Source organism: Callospermophilus lateralis, chromosome 5 (genome assembly GCF_048772815.1).
Source record: "Callospermophilus lateralis isolate mCalLat2 chromosome 5, mCalLat2.hap1, whole genome shotgun sequence".
Taxonomy (NCBI): domain Eukaryota; kingdom Metazoa; phylum Chordata; class Mammalia; order Rodentia; family Sciuridae; genus Callospermophilus; species Callospermophilus lateralis.
Genome location: NC_135309.1, coordinates 48,061,948 through 48,085,212, shown reverse-complemented (window position 1 = coordinate 48,085,212; position 23,265 = coordinate 48,061,948). Strand labels below are relative to the sequence as shown.

General features: G+C 41.5%; 1 pseudogene; it reads left to right on the top strand.

The window, feature by feature from the left end:
• The first annotated feature begins 14,386 nt into the window (after positions 1 to 14,386).
• On the top strand, positions 14,387 to 20,248 carry LOC143400372 (histone H1.0-like; annotated as a pseudogene).
• Positions 20,249 to 23,265: the final 3,017 nt, after the last annotated feature.

The following is a 23,265-nucleotide window of genomic DNA, read 5'->3' as shown; positions in this document are numbered from 1 at the left end:
GGAAGACATTAGGGAGGAGAAGGGAGAAAGGAAGAGAAAGAAACATGTCCATTTTAAAAATTAAGTTGTAGTGGCCGAGCAGCAAGGGCTACATTCAAAGCAGACCCCTGTTACATAATGAACGGGGCTGCCTGTTCTCCCAGGCCTGAGAAGTCTTGCAGAATGGGGGGCTTTCTGTGCTAAAGCCAGGCGGTCCCAGGCAAACCCAGACAGTTTTTCACCCTAGCATCTTCTTCCCAGGATATTCCTTAGAGGTTTCCAGGCATTTAGCCATCTCTGAACCTAAGCAGCTTAGACTTAAATTAGAGCTGCTGCTTTCTATTCATTAATTTTAGGATAGAATAAATAAAGTCTGTATTTCTTCATTTTTCTATATTCAAAGAAAACTACTATGCCTGGTATACCACTCCAAGGAGACAGCCCTCCCCATCTGGTGTGTCAGTCAGAAGTTATAGCAACGTGCTACGAACTAAGGAATGTCCATGAATATTTATAAAATGTCCATCTGGACTCTAAGCAGGCCTAGGCCTCCTCAGGAAAACCCTGAACTATTATCTTCTTTCTAACAGAGCAGCAAGATTCTTCACCATTTCTTGAAAGACCCCTGCCCCGACCCGGGATTTTCAGTTGCTTCCTCACTATATCAAAATTTAACAATATTATTTTAAGTAATAGCAACTGGGAATTAGAACTAAACTGGTAGCTTACAAAGATCAATCAGTGTCTCTCTTTTTTTTTTCCCTCTTAAACCATGTGAAGGTAATTTCACCCGCTGTTAATTGCAATCTATTTAATTACAATGCATGCAGATGTAAATGCAAATACTAAGCAGGTTGCAATTAAAGCATCAAGTCAAAAAGCCATTGAGGTGTGTGTCTGTGATCATAGAGGAGGGGATGGAAGCAGCCTCTGAGGTCATTGGTTCCTTTTCTTATCAAGAGGACTTTACTCCACATTTATATAATACTTTGTATGGGATACTCAGTTGTGATTCTCGCACCTGAAAAAGTAGGAAGGATGAAAACTAATATTTATTCTTTAGCCACCTGGTACTAGACAGAATACAGATCTTCCCTATAACTTTGATTTCACTTCATCTGCCTGTGGCCTTACTAAGGGGGCACTTCCATTTGTACTTGAATTGACAATACTCAAAGGAACGTGATGATTTTTCTCAGGTCCTCAGAGCGTGCAGGTGGTATAGGACAGGTTGAACCTAGATCTACTTGGCATGGTGTCCATAGCCCTACCCTAGAATATCAATGGCTCTTCTCTCCTGTGGCAAGAACCTGAGGCTCAGAAAGTGACTTGCCCAAGGCTCACAGAATTTGAGACTCTGAAAAGACATTTGAGGTTATGCAGCTCAACTTGTTGACACTGAGTGAAGAAACAGAGGTTCAGAGAAGCTGTGGTGAGCCCAGAGCCTTCTGAGTGGGGGTGGTAAAACTGGAATTCGCCCCTAGGCTCTAGTGGCCAGAGCTCAGACAACTTTCCCTCCACTTTCTTGAACATCTCACCTTAGGGAACCATTCTGGGATTCCAAACAACACTGGTCAAGCTGATGCCTGGAAGTTCTATTTTCTAAAAAAATAGTAAGGAAGTAAGTGAGGGTGAGTTAAGGTCCGTCCTTCTGCAAGAAGTCTTTTGCTCAGACTATTCTGACGCTTAGGAATTTGCCTCCCAAATCTAGGAAAAATGTGGCTATTCCCAAGGTGCAGGTAAGAAGCTGTGGTTATGAACCCCCCAGGGATGAATCTTTGGCTGCATTAGTCTCTCATTGCATAATCTCTAGCAAGTTATGCAATGTTTTGCAAAATAGGATAGTGTTCCAATTTTGTTTGTGAATAATGCTTTGTTTGTTAGTGATCCTCAAACATTAGCATGCATAAGAACCTGGATGCCTGTTAATACTGAGATTTTTGGGCCCTCCCTGCAGAGATGCTGACTCAGAAAGTCTGAGCAGGGAGCCAGAGAATTCCTATTTCTCACACACGCCTGGGTGACAGTGATGAGGACTGTTTGTAAATCTCATCTTTAGGAGAAAGCACTGCACGAATGGTCCTCAGTCCCCCTTTACTTGTGGTCTTGCTTTCTGTGGTTTCAGTTACCTGTGGCCAACTGTTATCTGAATATATGAAATGAGATCTTCCAGAAGTAAACAATTTTTTTTATGTTTTAAATAACTTATTATAGAATGTTGTTATAATTGTCCTATTTTGATATTAGTTATTGCTGCTAATTCTAACTTATAAACTAAGCTTTTTCATAAGTATGGAGAAAATGTAGTATGTAGACAGCATATATACAGGGTTTGGTATTACCCATGGTTTCAGGCTGGGGGTCTTGGAATGCAATCCCCCACAGACAACTTGAGAGCTGGCTCACGACCCCCACCGAGCCTGAAAATTTGAACATGCTTTTTTAAGGTTTCTAGTTTTTAGCAAAGCATAATTTATGAAGAAAGTACTAAGGATGTCTACCAGTTAGTCCATCTGTTGCCAATTTATTTTCCATTGTAAACAACAAATGTAGCTTCTACAATTTGTATTATGCATAACTTTGGTTATGGGAAGGAGAAATCAAGTCTTCTGAAATATGGCAATTCCACAGTGGAGCAATACTTAACAATAAAATGCTACACAGTGGGTGTTGTTTTTTTTACCCTAACAAGAGTGTCTGCAGCATTCTTATTGCTTGCTTTTTTTGTTGTTGTTGTTGAGCTCTGTGGCCTTCATACCAGGTCCTGCTTGATTCCTTCCAGGTGATCTCAGTCTCTGATCTTCCTCCCGCTTGGTTCCAGGAAAATGAGAAGTCATAGGCAGAATTATGTTTCCTGCACTCCTTTTCAGTGGCTCTTTACTGGTTAGATGGTATGTGATCCTGGCGGCATAAAATTCCACTGAAGAATGACCAAAGTGGTCAGAGGACCCCCCGGGGCTGACTTGAGGAATCACCTTTTAAACTGCATCTTCTTCTTGATTTAATTTGCAGGAGCACTGCCAAACATTTACAGTGTAAAAACCATCAAGGGGAAGGAAGCAGTATGTTGTTTTCCCTACACCTCTAGAGATAATTGTCCTTGCTGATTTGTGATTTATTCCTTTCACGGAAAACTTAGAGGGAAAAGATGCGTTCAGTGAAACAGAAAAAGGAGAACACCAAACACGTATTTTTAATTACTGGAATGAAAGAAGCCACATGAAAAGGCCTCTTTACAGCTTTCGTGAGGAAATTTGATGAACAATTCAGTAAATTTTAGGAAGCTACTTGCAGAATTTACCCTAAAAGAACATGCTTCTTTGAGAACTAAACAAATCTGATTTTTCAAGCAGCAGATCACATGGTGCTTTGCAGTGGGAGAAGGTACTTGAGGAAAGTTGAGAGGAGAGGCCTGTGCCCTTTCCTGGCTTGTGTCACCCTGTCTTCTGCCGAGGCCCGCCTCACCTCCCTCTCCTTTATTTCTCTTGAATTATTCCATTCAGTTTCTAGTTGTACTTTTCTGGCCCCAAAAGGCTGGGGGAAGGGGGCAAACAAATGCTTCTCCTCTTAGAGTTTGCTATTTTGGGAGATATTCAAGTCTGTCTTTGAATCTTATTTTATTTGGATTGTTTTTCCGTGCAAATATTTGTTCTCTGTCTAATTTTGGTTAGTTCCTTGCAATGCCCTTTTGCAGAACAAAAACAAAAATAGATGCTAGTGTCACTGAGAAGAAGGTTGGCTTCCCAAATCCTAATTGTCCTTCATCCCGTTCTCTTTTTTATCTGAGAACTGTAGTTGCGGGACTGTTGAAAATTTTTTTCCCTTACTTCTAAGAGCTGCTTCTCTTAGTGCTTGGCCCTTAGCTGATTGGTTATGGTTAAGTATCCTGGATTTGACTTTGGAACACAAATGGTCCTTAAGCATCTAGGTTTTCTTCTTGCAGTTCACTATTTTGTGTTCTGCCTTCTCAGTGACAATTATGCAAGAATACTTTCAAAGTTTTAATAACTATACCAAAGTTCACTGAAGCTTTCTTTTTTTAAAACAATATTTATTTTTTAGTTGTAGTTGGGTGCAATACCTTTATTTTATTTATTTATTTTAATGTGATGCTGAGGATCGAACCCAGGGCCTTTCATGTGGCAGGCAAGTGCTCTACTGCTGAGTCACAACCACAGCCCTGAAACTTTCTTAACCATTCTTCAATGCTTAATATTTATAAAAATTTTCCTTAATTTATGTAATTTTTTCCCCTATTTCTGTGTTATTTAATCAAGAGGTATTCCCAGGAATGAATTTATTGGATCAAAGTATATGACTATTTTTCTAGCTCTTGAGCTATTTTTGGACAAACTTATTCCAGTATATAAGCACAGTTTCACTTGTGATGTTGTCAGAATTTGGTGCTATTATTATTTAATCCTTTGCAATCTTAGTAGATATAATATGGTAGTTGTTATTATTATTTTTTAGTACAGAGGATTGAACTCAGACACTTGACTACTGAATCTCATCCTAAGCCTTATTATGTATTTTTATTTAAAGACAGGATCTCACTGAGTTGCTTAGCACCTAGCTTTTGCTGAGGCTGGCTTTGAACACTCAATCCTCCTTCTTCAGCCTCCTGAGCCACTGGGATTGCAGGTGTGAGATAGCGTGCCCAGTGATAGTTATTATTTTTTGATTTGCACTTCTTTCACAACTGGTAAGGTATTACATTTTCTAATATATTTGTTTGCCATTTGTATCCATCATTTAAAAATGCCACTTCATATTAATAAATATTAATTCAAGAAATACTGAGTTCTTTGGACATATTCTAGCCCAGGGTAGAATAGATGGAGGGAGAGAGGAGGGAAGGAAGTTGCCGAGAGGTGAGAGCCTGTGTTCTAACAATCATAACTGGCAGTGCTTGACCTTGCTCAAATATGAGCCAATCTCACAAAACCTGTCCCCAATTTAAAATTAGATTACCATAGGGGACAGTCCAAACATACAGGCTTTAGGAACCAGAGCCTTCTGTTGAAGTGTTCTTTGCTTCTTTGTTATGAATGTGTTCAGTGTAACCATATGCTCTTCTCCCTTTGAGATGGGCATTTTGCCATGTGTATAACGCTTTGAGACTATTAATTACTCTGTATGAAATAAGTTATTATATTGTAATTCTCTTCTCAGAGGATTCCAGTTCTCCACAAGAACTGGATTTTAGTTTTGTTAGATTTTAAGTGGGTTGCTTCTTATTTTGAGACAGGCAGTGGTAGCACACATCGCTGTGGTGAGCTTTTGTGATAACTCAGCTCTCTACAGGGCTTGCAGAATTTGGAGAAGACATTTGTCATTGGTGATACTCCTGGAAGATGTGAACCTGCCACATGGCTTCAGTTCTACATGGCGACATTCAGTATTTCTAACACATCTTTTGGTGGTGAATGCTAATGAGGATCCATGGACTCATAGGAGAGGAGCAGTCTATTTCTCTGCCTCTATGTAGGACAGCCAGCGGGTGGGTCTGTTCAATCACTTGTTCAATCATTCATTAGTTCATGCATGAATCCAGCTCATGTTTATTGAAAAAACGGTGGTGCCAGGCACCCTGCTAGGAGCTCTGGTTCAGGCTTGTGGAGGGAAGAAGATGCAGCCATCCTTTGCCCAAGTTTCCTGCTGTGAATTCACTAAGGGCTGTTAAGTACTTCAAAAAGTAGCAAACTTCTAGCAAACTAACTTTGGCTAATTCCATCTCTCACCTTACCCCTCTCCTGAGCAAACACACGTTAATTAAATCATCGAGTGAAGAAAGGAGTTGGAGGGAGACGGGTAACCTAGAAGAAAATGGAGGCCACATCAGAAATAGGAGCAGAACAGAGAAGCCAAAAAATTCATGTTGACAAAATACTAGGCACATGATATTCATGTGAAGACTCTAGAAAATGACAAATAGAAGACACTGGTGATCTGGTTTGCATTTTCTGAGAGTCTACAACTATTATGTTGAGTAAGTTGTAGAGAAGGTGAGGCCACTCAGCAGAGGCTGTTGGAGCATTAATGAGGGTGATCTATTGTAGAGGTTTAGATCAGGTTGTGGAGACAGAGGTTAAGAGGGTCTTGGTATATTCTGGAAGCTGAACTGATTTAGTTGCTGGATTACTGTATGTAGAGGATGAGTAAAAAGAAAAAAAAATTGAGACTGCTTCTGGCTACTGGTTTAATCAAATGGGCTTTGCTCTTTATTGAACCAGGACATCAGGAATAGGGGTGTTCTGGGTGGGTAAAAGGTTATATATATGGGGAAAGGGAAAATTCTGGGACTCTCATTTTGAGAAATCTTGTCCATAGGTGTCTCCTGACAAGTAGGAGAAAAGAGATTGATTATTAAAATGTATCCCATTGTCTGAAAACTTCTCCTGGTTGAATGTGTTCTCAAAGATTCTTGAAGATTTCAGTCTCCTTTAAAAAGACCTGATTCCATTCAGGCAGGGAAAAGAGGTAGGGCAGAGTGAAAGTGGACTATGATAAACACTTCAACCCATGGAGTTTTCTTTTGAATCGCTGTGAACCACAGCTAACACTCAAGCAGCCAAAATTCTAAGAACTCTACATATGTATTTTAGTTTTTATAGCAAAAATATACTCTGCTGGTTTTACAAATAAGGAAATTGAGACATTTAGATGCTAAGTACTTGTCCAAGGTCATACAGATAAGGGGCAAAGTTAAGGTTTGGACTATGGCAGCTAAGTGTTAGGATCAGTGCTTTCTATCACTATGATGAGCAGCATGAAGAAAATACCATAGAAATAAGTTCTCTTTTTCACAGTGAATGCTTACCATCAGTTCAGCCATACTGAATTTCTTAGCTTTTAAGAACAGGTTAAGCTTTTTTTCTTTCCTGGGGGCTCTGATATTAGTGGATCTCATCATGCATATTCCTCATAAAGAGAAAAGGATGGTCAACAAATTAGGTAGGTACCTATTTTTGAGGGGTATGTGTAGGTGCACATACATGCACATAAGCATACATGATCACTCACATAAGAGTCTAATAATATGGAAGAGTGTGGGTAGGTAAAAGAGCTCATAGACCATCCTTTTGGAGAAATAACTTAAGTGGATTAGGTGACTCTGCATAACCCCTTAGTGGCAGAGGTAGCTCTGGGACTGAGTTTCACAGTTCTAGGCCCCTATTGGTCCTCTTTCCTCTTCTATTTTATATTCTGAGTCACCTCTATCTGCATCCAAAGGATGCCTCTTTCACGATCAATCAGTGTGAAAAGTTTGGGGAAGAAGTAATGCTTGTAGATAGCCATTCATTTAAAATAGTTACCATCCTCCAGAGCTGGCAGAAGAGAGGGCAGGGGGACTCAGAAACCCTGTTCTTTACTAAGATTTGCCTGCCTCCTAACCATCTTCAGGGAATTACTTCTGCCACTACCTCTAGGTGGCACTGTTTCCCCTTTAACGCTGCTCTGAGTCAGCATGCACTATTTTTCTTTTTTAATACCTCCATAGCACAATGGAAGCAAGTCTGAAAATTGTGCAGAAAATTGTGCAGAAATCTCCACTCAACGCTAGGAGAATAGCAAAAAGGAAATTCTATTACATATACTGTGTAATTAAGTTATTTACTTTTTAAGTTTTGGCAATGGCTTACTATTTGCAACCTATAGACCCAATCTACCCTGGTTCTTGTCTGGTTCTCCAGAGCCTGAGTATTGCTGAAATAGAGGAACAGGGATGGTAGAATGTGGATAAGTAGAGAAACTTAGTGGAAGGTATCTAGAAGGAACCAGATATGATTAGTATGAGATATGTGGCAATAGAGCGAATTTATTATTTCAAAACCTGAAGCCCCCTCAGAGAATTAAGCAATAGAGCGAATTTATTATTTCAAAACCTGAAGCCCCCTCAGAGAATTAAGGAGTAGAGATGGCAGAGTAGAAGTTTGAAACAATAAATAGCTGGGCTCAAAAGAATGTGGCTGTGAAGATGTAGAACGGGAAAGATCTTGGGGACAAAGAAAATAAAAAGCTGGGATTACAAGAAAATCCAGCTACACAGAATAAATGGATGAGAAGAACTAAGCATGACTTCTAGTTCTGAATCTGACTGTGTATAGAGAGGAGGAGATACAAAATAGGTAGAGGTGAACAGCTCCTGGGAGAGGGAGAATTTTTGGGGGAATGAGCTTCCTAGAAGTGTTGTTTAAGCTTCCTGAAAAATCAGGAAAACGGGGGGAATCTGGAGGATGTATTAATGACTGATCTGAGCCTGGGTAAGAAGGAAATAAGGGAAATCAGTTCTTAGATGAAAGCCTTATCCTTTCTCTCTGAGGTTACCCATGAGGTTTCCTAATTTTTCCTCCAAGCTCTGTTTCTTGGGGTATTTACACATAACACAAAGAAAATGCTGGTGTGTGTTCAGCTTTTTTGTTTGTTTGTTTGTTTCTTTTTTTCAAGAAGGAAAAGATTCTTTTTAGAAAAAAGGACTTTGGGTAAACATCCTTCATGGGTTGTCTGGCCCTTCTAGCGAATGCAAGCTCAGGGTTCAGGAGAGGCAGGAAGCTGCAGCCCTTGGCCTTAGGGAGCACCTTGCAGGCAGTGTTGAGGAAACACAGTCTCCAGCAGAAGCTAGTTGACCAGTGCTGGCAAGTAGAAGAAGCAGAGGTCAAGACTTAACTTACAAATTCTTGGAAAAAAATATGGGATTTTCCTGGAGAAATTGCACCTCTCAGCTAGACTAGCAGAGGGACTGTGCACTTAAGGTCAGGGGCAGGCCCAGAAGTAATTCCACGGGGAAAAGGGGAACTCAGTTAGAACTTACAATTGTCTACTTTGTTAGACAGACATGTTGTGGAAGATTTCAATCATCTGTAAAAATGGTCAGATCAGTGTACCCATAGTTCAGTTTCATCCATGATCACGTCACGGGAAGTTTTGTTTCATCTGTATCTTCCTTTGCTTCCACGCTATTTTTGAAGCCTATCCCAGATGCTATATTATTTCATCTGTAAATATTTTAATATATATTTGTCAAATATCTATTCTACATTCAGTCCTCTAATAGTCTCATAAATGTCAATTGTTTTTTTTTTTTAACCAGAATCTAAATAAAGTTCATCTATTATGATTGGTTTACATGTCTTAAAATCTGCAAGTTTTCCTCCCTATCTTCTTAGTTTATTCCCTGTAGTGAGCCTCTGTGGTAGAGGCAGCTAGCTGTTCCCCAAACCTGTTTCCTTTTCATCCCAGGCAGACAACTAAATCAAATTTCCCAGGCTTCTTTGCAGTTAGGTTTGGCCAAGTGACTAACTCCTGGCCAAGGGTATATGGGCAGAATACATGGGTGTCCCTCGGACATGGCATGTAAGAATCGCACATGTGACATCTCCACTCTTTCCCCCCTTCTTTTGCTGAACTTGGGAGCCATGCATTAAGCACGGTGGAATTGTGATACGCAAGGAGTCTCCATCCCTGAGTCAGCACTTGGGAGATAGCTCCTGGCTGCTCAGGGGCATCTTTTGCTCTGCTACTGACATTTTCAGTTTACTTGTAACAGAGGTTAGCATTTTCTTAACACATACAATTTTATATAAATTCATTATAGAGCGGTGGCTCTTAATTCTGGCTGAATACTACACGCCCCATGAGAATTTTTTTTTTTTTTTTTTTTTAGAAAAGACTGATGCCTGGGTTCCATTCTGGGCCAATTAAATGTGAATCACTGGGAGAGGTTCAGAGCATTTAAACAGGGTATTTAAAAAGAGCACAACATGTAATTCTAATATCTTGGCAGGATTGTTAGTGATTCTGAGGTCAGTTCTTCTTAAGGACTCCTTTTCTTGCCTTCCTATGGTGCTAGGCTGAAAATCCACTCTAGATCTCATTTCCCTTATTTTGTACAGATGTTAGGCAGAAAAAGACTCTCTGGTTAGTTTTCAGGATTCTGGTGTGTAGTGTAGTATAATCAGGTTTTGGCCTTGTCCCTTCCTGATGCCTCTATCTAATACCACATGAGTGGGACTTATTTTTCTGCTGGGCATGCAATCTGAAAGTTTTCCATTGTGGTTTTCTATTTACATGTGTGGTTCTGCTGAGAGACAAAGAACCCTCTTGAGAAGAGCCCTGTTTCCAGTCATTATGTCTCATGAATGGGACAGTGGTAGGCAGGCGGGCAGTAGGTTTCACTAAATATTACTGATGAAAGCAGGAGTGAATGAACACATGCGAAGATTATGGAAGCTACTGTGCAGAGCAATTCTTTGAGAGAGGAGAACTAATTGTGAAGAGAAATGAGGAGACAGCTAACTCCAAGGAAGTAAAGCCAGAAGGTTTCTGGTAAACTAGGTTTAAAAAGGAAGCATGTACGGAGGAGAACAGTAAGACCCACCTCATCATTAGAATCAAAATTATTCAAGGTACCAGAGAGTAAGCAAATATCTGAATCATATGATGTTAGAATTGGAAGTGACCCAAGCCATGATTTAGTCTGGCAATTCTCTAAGTGTGATTGTGAGCCCCTGGAACCCCCTAAGACCCTTTCAGGGAGTCTGGGATACTACATTTTATTTGCTTTTTTGCTTGTGTTGATACTCATGTCAAAGGCACTAAAACAACAGAGGCAAAACTGCCGGTGTTTTTATATATTTTAAGGCAGTGGCACTGAACTAAACCAGTAGTCGTTGATTATACTCTGCATGGCAACACACTCAAAGTTAAAAAGAGCCAGTTTTATTTAACAGTGTTCTTGCAGAAGCAGTGCAAATTACTAATTTCATTAGATCTTTGCCCTTGAGTGCTTGACTTTTTACTCTTCTGTGTCTACTGCTTAGTGAAGCATGGTGGCTGCTTCTAGGAAAGGCGTTTCTGTGGTTATGTGAGTTGCAAACTGAACTAGGTACTCTTGTTCATGGAATACAATTAATTCTTCCTTGAAAGAATGATTGATAAACTAGTTACTTTGATTCCGAAGCAGGCCGACATTTTCTTGAAAATAAAAGAACTGAGCCTACTGACTTGAAAACAACCACAAAACCCAACAATGCCCGAAAGTATTGGTTGGCAGTGATAAAATTTGAACTTTCAGGCAAAAAATAGAGTTCTGGAAAACATATATCTGTATTAAGTATTAATGGATGTAGCCCACACAAACAAAGACTTTCCGGGGGCTCCTCAATAATTCTGAGGAGTATGAGGGGTTCCCAGGACTAAAATAGGGCTGAGAGCTGCTGCAGTAATCCATCACCTCATTATCCTGATGGAAAAACTAAGGTGAAGGAAAGAGGTGGACATTAAACATTAGAAATAAGTTGTTAAAAGAAAAGTGATACTGTTTTTTCCCCCAGAAGAAAAATCACTTTCAGATAGAAAACAAACAACTCCTTCTTAGAAGTGGTTCTGTTGAGTGTTTTTGTGCCCTGTAAATGCAAATTGCTATCAATAGAGATTCTAAGCTTGAATAATATATGTCAAGGTGCAACTTACCAGAAATGAGTGATTTACTTTAGTATTCTAAAATTTAAAATCTTAGTATGGATCTCAGTAACTTTTTTGGGGGGCCAAAAAAAAAATAACAAAAAGAAAACAACAACAAAAAATTGAGTGTTAGCCACAGTAAAATGGACAATTTGTGCTAATGAGACCTGAATCATGGCCAAGCTGGTATCTTGGTTCTCAGGTCAGGTAATTACAGGAAACAGGTCAGAAGTGAGACCTTCTGTAACAGTCTTCTGTGAGAGAAAGATGATGGCGGTGGACAGGACTCCAGGTGCTTTAGAATGTATTCTCTAAGTCCACATCATTCTCAGAGATATAAGATTGGCCACCCAATAAAAAACTCTCAATGACTAGTGACATTGAATTTGAAGTCATGTAGAATTGTTGGAAGCTACTGGGGAAGAGAAGCAGGAAGGTACAGGGTTTGAGGACGTATCAGAAAAGAGACTGTTGTAGATTTGGAGACAGTGTGTTAGACATGGCTGTAATGGTATGTCCTTAAAGGCCTGAATCTGACCTTCTCCACTTTATCACCTTATCATTGTCAAAGTCGGAGCATAGAAAATATTCCTTTACCAGTGGGACTCCATTTATTCGCTTGTCTGGGGACCTACAAATGTTAGGGCCAGGTTTGTCCAAAACTATATTTACAGACATGCTGGCTGACCTTTAGCACTGGAACATTCTGGGTGAGCCGTGGCCTCTGTCTCCAATCATTTCTTACCTAGAAACTCAAACCACATTGTTACATTGTAAACTCTTAGCAAAATAAACAGGTTTGTATCTAGGTATTATGTCAAAGAATTTTACAAGTCATTAAAGTTGTCAAAGGGGGTGTTAATTAACTTCTCCCTGAGGAGGAATAAACTGGACTTGAAGAAGAGCTACTGGATCGTGTTCAAAGCCAGTGAACCAAGAGTGGACATCCTCCCGGGGACGTTCAGAAGGCTTCCCTGCTGTTGTCGCTGGAATCTTACCCATATGTCGGTCCAGAGAGACGGCTGCCCCAAGGCAGAGTGACTAACTCATCTGCAGCTAATTTAGTGAGCATCAGCCCCAGAGGAGCCGTGCGTGGAGTCTGAGCTCCTTAGTCGTGCCTGAGTCTGGGTAAGCGCCATACATTGGAGAAATGCCTGTTGACTCACCCTCCTAAAGGCAGATGGCTCAGTTAGCAATCAGAACAGGGGCTACTGTTGGGAGTTAGAGACATGACATTCTTAATCTTTGCAGGTTGCTTATAAACATGGCTGCCTCTGTAGAGTGCTTCCTGTGTGTCACTGTGCATTTTGTGATCATTGTTTACTTATTTTAATTTAAATTCACATAGCACTATTTTGAGCCAGCACTGTTCTAAACCTTTTAAAATGTTAATTCCTACAGTTTCATGTGTAGGAATTTTATGTGTGAGCACAATCACTGATGAAATTCTCTTTTTACAGTTGAAGACACCTAGGCACACAGTAGTTAGGTAATGAGTAGTTCGATTGTACCATAGTAGGTAGTGGGTTGGGGGACATGAACTGAGACAGTCTGCCTGCAAGGGTCCAGCTCATGTTATGTTCAATGCTCCTGACAGCCCTTTAGGACAGACACTGTTATCCCATTCAATGAGGGAAGAACATGAGGTCAAGTCCTCTAGGTTTTCTAGCTTCTGAATATCTGGTGAGAGGTATCCAGGTTTGGAGTCTGTGTACTCAATCAGCTGCGCTGGGGAGTAGCCCTTCACCCTTTTCTGAGAACTCTGGATGAAGAGGAGTTTTCTATGTGTTGAAAGGTTTTGAAGTTTTTGAGGTCAGGCTTATTATCATTGTCATTTCATTCTCCCTAATGACAGACTTGAGATGAGGGCCTACAGGTGGAATGGCAGAAATCCTGTGATCAATTTTCAAAATGCTTGAGATCTGAGAAGAGGCAAGATGGGCATTTGCAGGGAGCTAAAGCACCGTTACGGAGTGCTCAGTTGACAAAGGCCACGACCATAACCGCAGGAGATTCATGAAATGCCTCATCATACAGTGGAAATGATCACAGGCGGGAGACTGGCCCATCTGAGTTGTCGCCCACCTCCACTGTTAACTTGATCACTTGGAGTCTCCTCTTCTCACTTGTAATTTGGTTGGCAGTTGCTGACCACACTAACTTGAGGTGAGGATGGGGTACAGAACAGACAGCCCAGAAAATGCTGGTTTGCTTCCTCTGTTTTGATCAGAGTCTCATGTGAGCTTTGAAAGGACCCATCAGAAGCCATCTCTGCAGAGTATTTGGCCAGCAAAGAGACGGCCATGCCAACTTCTCTATACCCTGGACTCCGGAAAGCGGAGACCTCTCTGGCCAGCAGCATAGCCCGCTGGGCCTGCTGACGCAATGGCTCGGGCAGAAAGCCCAGCTCTGCCTGGCCCTTTGCCTGGGTTGCTCGAGCCAAAAGGCAGGAGCCAAGAGGCCTGGCTGGGGAGGTCCAGAGGCCTGGGGCTGCCTCTTTTCTCCAGCCCAGGGCCTGCCTCTTCATGCTCAGACTGATACTGAGACATTTGCAGAAGCAAAATGGTGAAACTGGTGCCAAATCTCTCTGCCGCATTCTACACTGATGATTTATTTTGTGTTATGAGGTAAAGACTAATGAGAAGTAGAGCCAGGCCTAAAAAGCCATCAAAATTGGACATTTGTCTCTCTGAGCTGGGGCTGCAAAGGGGCCCAGGAAGCTATCGCTTCACAACTTTTTGAATTCATTAGAGGATGGTAAGGGGCTCTGGTCTAGAAATACTCCTAAAGCATTTTCTCTCCTCTCCTCTCCTGGCTCAGAGGTCGCAGAGGAACCTGGAGCATATGTTCTGTATTGATTTGCATTTGCACACTTTCCTGCATCCATTATCTCACCTCATTAGGGCTTGGAAGGGGAAGTGGAGCCGAGTGTGGCAGCAGCATGCGGTTTCCTGAGCCCTGTGGAGAATTGTCCCAAACGGTAAATGAAACAGTTGCAAGGGCCGGCCAGGAGCCGGCAGGTGGGCGGGCATCTCTGGGCCCAGGCCCAGCAATGCCCGGACAGTTTTGAAGGGTCCAGCTGTGCCGAAGTCACATGTCCCAGCAAGGGAGCATCCCAGACTAGGCAGCTTTTGTGATTGATGATCCCATGTAAACCCAAAGTGTCTGAGCAAAGCCCCATGGATCCCTACACACCTGACTCTCTTGAGCAGTGAAGCAAATGGTTAATGGAAAGCAACTCCTTCCCTCATTCTTGATGGGAAAGGCTAAAGTTGACCACCTTTTAAAAATGAGGTCATAGAACTATTGTTTAGTTCTTAATGAAAATGACATAGGGAAGACCCCAAGGTCAAGGCTGATCAAGAAATGGCATGGTGATGGAAGAGAGAGTGCTCAGCTTGCCTGAGTCCCTTTCATGCAGGAAATAGATATATCTCAACTGAATAATTAAAACACAGGTACAGAAATGGCCCAGCCCTCACTACACCTCATAGCAGCCCTGCCTAGGGCTATCCTCAAATGTGTGTGTAATCATTGCCTTGGATACCTGTTTAATGTTTGCTTTTTGAGATTTTTCTCTCTCACCTCTTTGAGTGAAGATTTTTGTTTCTGGATCTGGCTCTATTACTCATAAGCTGTATGAACATGAACAAACCATTTGACTCTCCCGGGTCTCAATTTCCTCATCTTTTGAGTAGATGGCACCATATTTACCTAGCTACATTGTAGAGAATTTCTGAAAGCAAGATGACCAAGTAATACTGGCCAATGCACTTTTATGGTGATCAAATGCCATGCAAAATGGATTTGTATCATTGGAACATGGATTATCCATTTATTTCCCGTGCCTGTGAAAAAGTGTTTTTATTGATTATCTATTAAATCCTTTGAAGTAATCTGGAATAGCTCTGGGCCCACTGTAGACAAAGCATGATGAGACTATAAAAGTGCTCTATAAGCATATTCAAAGTATGGGAATTAAGCAAATTCAAGGCTAATGGAAGAAGGGTGGTGCATCAGGTATTTGGTGATTGTTTTTGCTTCCATGCAGAATGGGAATGGGCAATGGAACATAGCTGCCTGGTGGTCCCAGGAAGAGCAGAGGGAAGGCTCCAGGCTGGTGGGGTGTAAGGAAGATGCATGGGTACTCTACGGGAAGAGATTAGGTGCAGCCAGTCACGGAGCTGTGAAATGGCCCAGGTCAGGGTGTGAGATCATCCCTTCATTGATTTTGGTTTCCACTCGACAGATCACAAGTTGTCAGAAGTGCTTTTCACCCTGTGTTCTCTGAATAAGGTTTCTCGGGGCCCTGTATTTTATCAGCTCTAAATTAAGTGGTTCACAGTCATTTGCTTTAAGGTAACTTGAAAAGAAATCATTAGGCCCTAGAACACACAGTACAGAAAAGTGGAGTGGATTAGAAAGTAAAATCAGGCATCAGGATGACAACAGTTTACTCTCATGGAAAGGAATATCCTGCCAACTGTTCCCATACACTTCTCTTTCAAACATCCCCTCATTACCATTTTAAAACATGTGCTTATTCAGCTGCTCTCTGAGTCTGCAGTTTGGCAAAGTAAGTTGGTAGTGTTAGCCCTTATGTCCCAGCTCAGGTGCAAGGCATGCTGGGGCTCAGTTACAGAATCCAGAAGCTGTTAACACCAGATATTCAACGGGAAGTGGGCATGGCCGTGGGGGATGCTGGGAGATGGTTGACAAGCAGACCAGGCTGGCTGTGGTGGCTGTTCCATGATCATCCTGCCTTCAGTTTTTCACCCTAAAAGAGGATCTAGAAGAAAATATAGAGGCAGAGTGTTCAGACCCAGCCACATAAACAATGTCCAGGGTTGGGCTCAAGACAGGACGGCATCCTGCACAAAGAGGGCAACTGGTGCCTGTGGCCTGCCTTGATCCCAGCACTAGAGCAAAGCTTGACTTAGGGCCACACAGAAGCATGGGCTTGGGCCTCCCATGCTAGGGCTGGGGTGCCCTTGGCAGGCAGAACTTAGAATCCTGGCCATGTTGATGGGGCTACCAGTGACAACTCAAACCCCTTTTGGCTAGCCCTATGTGGTAATTAGGTAAGGCACTGGGCCTGCCTTAATCTGGATAGAGATTTCAAAATATGGTCCTACAAGCACCCAGAGGAGTGTGACTTTTGGGATAAAGTGGTCCCCATTAAATATCATTTGCTGGTATTGAGGTATAGAACTATAAAACAGGAAGTTTTTTCTTTGGAAGGACCATCTTTTATACTTTTGACATTGCTTAGATGAAGAGGGAATACATAGTGGTTCTGGGAGACTTTACCCTTTCTACTCAACTCCACCCATGATCATCTTGGTGACTTTTCTGGTGGTGGAACTGGTCTTGAGAGTAGTCAATTAATAGGACATACAGCAAACTAATTGTTCAAATTGGGCTTTTAACCTCTGGCTTCCATCTACAAGCCAAACTTGCTCCACTTGGTAGGAGGTAGTTTTAACAACCGTGACTGATTTAAGGAGGCAGAATGAGTGTGCACAGAAATTTTGTCATAATTAGGGAAGGAAGGAGAAGTAACTATCCAGGAACTGGGTTGGGTGTAGGGTGTAGGTTGGGCCATTGATCAACACTGTGTAAATAGTAGACTTTTCTTGCAGGCAACGAGGAATCTGAAGGCAAAACTTTAGTCTTGAATCTCTGAAGGGAAGTCAGTCTTGTTTGAAAAGGCTTTTGGGTTCTGAACAATATCCAGTTCTTGAAAATCACAAACATGCCTGGCTCAAGTGAAGTCAATAGGGATTTTCCTTAAGTCCCGTGTTTTATTGGCCAGTACTACCTGAGTAGAACCCACATGGGCACCTGAACAGTTCTAGCACTTAAAGTGATCTATAAATAATAAATATAAGATTGTGATGGTGATAATAAGCACTGAGGTGAATTTCCTGAACCTAAACTTGTATGTCATTATCCTGCTGAGAGAGCAATTTCCTGTTGGATTGCTAAATGATTCTCTTTATTATATTTAAGGTACAATGTTTAGTGATTTACTCCTCTTTGTAATTAGCTGGGTGATGAGAGGAATCTTTCAGTGATTCTGTTCTTTCTCTTTAATAACACATTCACAGGGAGTCTGAAGGTGACATACTGCTTACTGAGCAAAGGAACATTTAGAGTTAGGTCATAACATTTTTGCAAAGTGAAAAGAAATTGAAATTGTCTCTGGAGATTATCATCAATTATGTCTGTAAAAATATGACACGCAATTCCAATGGCTGGTCTATCTTCTTTAAAAGATGTTTGTGAAAGTAGCAGCTCTTCAAAATGCAACCACCGAGAGGTAGGGCAGACATTGCAAATTTCTGAAGCCTTGCTCTAAAATAAGGTTCTAGAGGGCAATATTGAATATTGAAGTGGTGCCACCTTGGAGATCTTTTTCAGAAGGGAGAGATGTTTTTTCCTCTTTACTGTGATAGATCACCCATCGTATTCCCTTCAAAAGTGGATCATTCGGAGGCTGTTTTTGCATGGCCAATGTTGTCCAGAATGTAGTTGTTTGGTAGGAGTAAAAGCTCTGATTGAAATGTTCTGTAGTCACCTACATCGGTCTCCTTTTTCTTCACAGGAGGTTTGGAAGAGGGAGAAGGGCCAGAATTATTTCCTTAAGTCATGCTCTGTGAGTTAGAGTGTATGTACATGTTCATCTGAATGTGTTTGGGGGAGGATGATGGCAAGGGAGAGTGGCCAGCCGAAGGATATCCCATGATAGCACCTTCTGTCCCAGTTCCCAGCTCCCTCTGGGGTGACACTAGGACAAATATAGAGCCAATTAAGTTTCACTTACATGTTAGGCTCTGGCATTTGAGGACTACAGAGGCTCTTTACTTTAACCTAGTAGTTCTTGACTTTTTCAGTACCAGGGCCCTTAGACTTTTGCAACCAGATAAAGAAATGAACAGCAAAGGACACAATCAACAGGAGTATAGAGAACAGTTATGGATTAGGAGAAAATATTTGCGAACCATGCATCTGATGTGGGTTTAATATCCAACATGTATTAGGAACTCAACAGTTCAATGGCAAGAAATGCAAGTAGCTCAATGAAAAAACGAGGAAAGTACTTTCCCCATGTCAAAAGACATTTCTCAAGATAAGTCATACAAATGGCCAACAGGTATATGAAGAAATGTTCAACATCACTAATCCTCAAAGGCTGAAAATCAAAACCACAATGAGCTATCATCTCACACCTCTTAGAAGAGCTATTATCAAAAAAAGTTGAAGATTGACAAGTGTTGAGTGAGGATGTGGAGAAAAGGGAATCAACGTGTGCTGCTGATGGGAGTATGAGTTACTATAAGCCATTATAAAATAAAGTGTGGTGGTTCCTCAGAAAATTAAAAATAGCACTACCTTGGGGTCCAGTACTCCCACCTCTGAGTATGTATCCAAAGGGTCTGATATTAGTATCTTGAAGAGATACCTGCCTCCCGTGTACACTGCAGCATTATTTACAGCAGCTAAGATATGGAATCAAATTAAGTGTCCATAGATGGATGAATGGATAAAGAAAATGTGGTGTTTTGTATATGTAAATATATGCCATACACGTTACATAAATATTTCTATTACCTATCTGTATGTAGAGCATGGTGACCATACTTAATAATTAATTTGAAATTTGCTAGGAATAGATTTTCAATATTTTCATGCCCTCAAAAAACACAGTGAAGATGCAGAACTGGGAAAAGGGAGTTAGAAGGTGCAGAGCCAGAGCAGGAGCAGGAGCCTGAGCCTGAGCCAGGTGCCAGAGCCGATTGCACACGGTGCAGCCAGGCCACCACACAGGAGAGGCAGCAACCCCTCGCATGCATCCCTGACAGCTGTACTCTGGACTGGCCTGCTGGTCATGTGCCTGAGGGCGGATCTTGAGTCAGGTTTTGCTCAACCTCCAATAAGGGCTAATAAGAGAGGAGAAAGGAGAAATGTATTTACAGAAAATAGAAAGGAAGGAGTGTCCATAAGAAAAGACTTCATCAACACTTCTTCTTGCTGGCCCTCTTTGCAATGGACTTGGCTTTGTGCTTCACGGGTTTCGCCTTCTTGGGCTTGGACACCTTGACGGGCTTGGTTGGTTTTGATAATCTTGGGTGTTTTGGCTTTTTGAGGGTGTGACAGCCAGCCTCTTGGCCTTCTTGACTGTGGGAACACCTTTGGAAGGTGCCTTCAACAGTAGGACCAGTCAGGCCACCAGGACCAAGAACTCCACATCCTCTCCTGTGGACAAACCCACGTGAGCCAAGGTCTCGAAGAAGTCCACAGACCACCCCGAGTATCCAGATGTGATCATGGCTGCTGTCCAGGCTGAGGAGAACCATGCTGACTCCTCCCTTCAATCCATCCAGAAGTATGTCAAGACTCACTACCAGGTGGGTGAGAACGCCAACTCAGATCAAGTTGTCCACCAAGTCCTGGTGACCACCAGTGTCCTCAAGCAAACCAAAGGGGTAGGTGCCTGAGGGTCCTTCTGTCTGGCCCAAAGCAGCAAGCCCAACAGGTCAGTGGCCTTCAAGAAAACCAAGAAGGAAGTCAAGAAGAAGGCCACACCAAAGAAGGCATGGAGCCCAAGAAGACTGCCACCAAAACCCCAAGCAAGAAGCCCAAAGCCACCCCCACCCCAGTCAAGAAGAAGCTGGCTGTCATGCCTCCCAAAACCAGAAAACTCAAGATGGTCAAGGCGTCCACGCCCAAGAAAGCCAAGCTAGTGAATCCCAAAGCCAAGTCCAGTGCCAAGAGGGCCTGCAAGAAGAAGGGACAGTGAAGGCTTTTCTTAGGGACACTCCTTCCTCTCTGTTTTCTATAAATGCTTTTCTCCTTTCTTCTCTCTTGATCCTCATCTGCAACCCTTTGCCCCATTTTATTCTGACTTGGTAAGAGACAGAATTTGGATTCCTCAGAAATTGTGGAATAATTCTCTTTTCCTTAAAGAGTTGCGCGAGGACAGCGACCACAGATCCCATCTGGGTAATGATGAGGATGTACTTATACTTTGTTTTGTTGATTTGTTAGTCATTTATGCAGTTAGGGATTTGGGTGGGTGGGTGTGTTTTGGTGGGTGGTTTGTTTGCCATGAACGTAGATGGAGGAGGAGAGCACAGGCAGTAGTGGTTGCAGAAGTATCTTTAAAAAAAAAAAAAAAAATATATATATATATATATATATATATATATATATATATTAGTTGTAGTTGGACACAATACCTTTATTTTATTTATTTATTCTTATGTGGTGTTGAGGATTGAATTCAGGGCCTCGATGTGCTAGGCGAGTGCTCTACCACTAAGCCACAACCCCATCCCCTGTAGGAGTATCTTTAAGTCTTTAAGTTGGGAACCCCTTTTGAGAGTTTCAGAACCTTTGTTGGGGAGGAAAGGGGCAGCAGCTGCCAGCAGCAAAGGAGGGAGGGAGAGAAAACTCTCCCTGGGCTGACCTCCCTGTGGTGAGCAGCTAATGCACCTCCCAGTCAGCTAGAAACTAGCCATTGGAGGGTCTTTGTTAAATGGGACTGGAAACTCTTGGGGAAGGGCTGGGGGTGGTGGTGGGGAATCAGTCAGCCAAGTGCTTTAGTGTGCCCTGTTGTAACTTTGGGGTTTTTCCACCTAATTGATGGGCTGTGTCCTAGGACGACTTTTGGTTGTTGTTCCTCCTGTATAAGACATGGTGCTTTACTTGGTCTCACTAGCCATTTAAAAACTTCCAGACGTCTTTTCTACTTCCGAATCTTTTATAAGTAGTTGTGGACGAGGGGGGAGGGAATGTGCCCATGCCAGGAGTGGGTAGTAAGGACTGTAGTTCATTTTCAATTTTCCAAGTAGCGTTACACAGCTATGTGCATGTGCTGTGCACGTGTGTACGTGTCTATATACCTGTCTTGGGCTAGTACTTAATGTTTCACACCAGGGGCTGGGAAGATAAGTCTGTACAGTTGTCTTATTCTTATTTTTAATAAAATAGGAAAATTACGCACTTGTGCATCCCCCCTTTTTTCCACATTTTTTTTTTTTTCAAAAACCAAGTGTTATTTGAGCTGGGAAAACATTCACTGTTGTAATTTTAAAACTTTAAAATAAAATTTGGGAAAGGAAAAAAATAGTGAGATAATAGGTATGTTAAATAGCTTGATAGTGGTAATTATTTTATAATATATTTGTATTACAGTGTATATGTGAATTAAACATCACGTTGCAATGTTGCATACTTTAAATGTATACAATTTCTTTTTTTTTATTTCTTAGTGGTGGTCGGACACAATACCTTTATTTTATTTACTTATTTTATGTGGTGCTGAGGATCGAATCAAGCGCTTTACCACTGAGCCACAACCCCATCTCTAAATGTATACAATTTTTATTCATCAATTATACCTCAATAAAGTTGGAAAACAAAGCCTAAGTATATGGTAGATTAATGTTAGAGCTCTAATTGGTGGATGATGAGGTTTTCTTCATCATATATCATGGATGATCAAGATACTTGGCATATGTTGGTTTTTGAGCAGTCTGTTTTCTTGGTGTTTAATGTAGAAACCTTGAAAGGTTGTGTGTTCCAGTCCAAAGATATACTTTTGTATTATTTTGGTAGTCTTCTACCTAGGATTATTTTGCTTTATGGGAATTACATGTTTTATTTTGCTTTATGGGAATTACATGAGTTAATGAACCTGAAGATTCTTCCAGAATTTTGATGGATATTAGCACTTTGTTTATTTATGAAAAAGACTATATAGTATGGTGAACCAAAATGATGTGGTATTTCCTATTTCATTGTTCTCAGAAACATAGCTTCACTATCTTTTCATTTATGCTATTTGCAGATCTTACTTTCACTTGGTGTAACTCCAGCATTCTAGGAAAAGCCACTTATGTTAAAGGTGACATTGCTCTCTCTTTTGGAACATGCACTTGGCAAGGAATTCATTAGCCAGACAGATGTTTATGTCACTGTCAAATTGCAATTGCTAATTTTTTTTTGTTTCTGCTTATGGGAATAACACAAGCTATTAGACATTAATGAGCAATGAGTAACTTTCTGTGACCTTTTAGGGAGTCTGAGATAAACAGCAGTCATTATTTCAAGGGTAACTTCCTATCATTGTGTTCTTACTAAAACCTTAAAATAGCCTGAGTTCATAAGGTGACCAAGATGCATATGATGAGGATATTGGTTGAAAACCCTGTGTCAGAGTATAAACTCAATGCAGGAGGCATTTGGAGCTGCTCATGGGAAGGAAAAACTTCAAATAGCACACACACACACACACACACACACAAAAAAAAAAAAACCCATTGATTGTTGTTCTATATTTATATATGGAGGTTTGCAAAGTGAAAAATCAGAGGAATGAATTAGTAAGAAAATTAGAGAAGTTTATGCACAAATAAGTGAGATGAATGGAGACTTGTCATACCCACAGTCCAGTTTTGCCAGGGCAGTGGGGGTAGATTGTGAAAAGGCCAAAGAAAGTGCCCAGAGACAGCATGTGAGACATATATTGCGGAAAGCTCACAAGACACCAGAAAATGATCTAAAATGAGGTCAGTGGTGACAGGCTAAACAGATAGCACCTCTGTGCCTCAAAGTGCTTTACGGAGCAGTGCCTCCTCTTCCTCATGGCATTTGATTCAATGATGGCCGTCTAGATGAGTGACGTGTATCCTTTCCATATTGTCCTCAATTTCACAGCAGTCCCCACTCAGGGAGGGGTTTTACGTGTTAGACTGCAGAAGCAGTGACATCATTAGCATTAGCTTTCTTAGTTTGCTTGAATAATAAGCATCC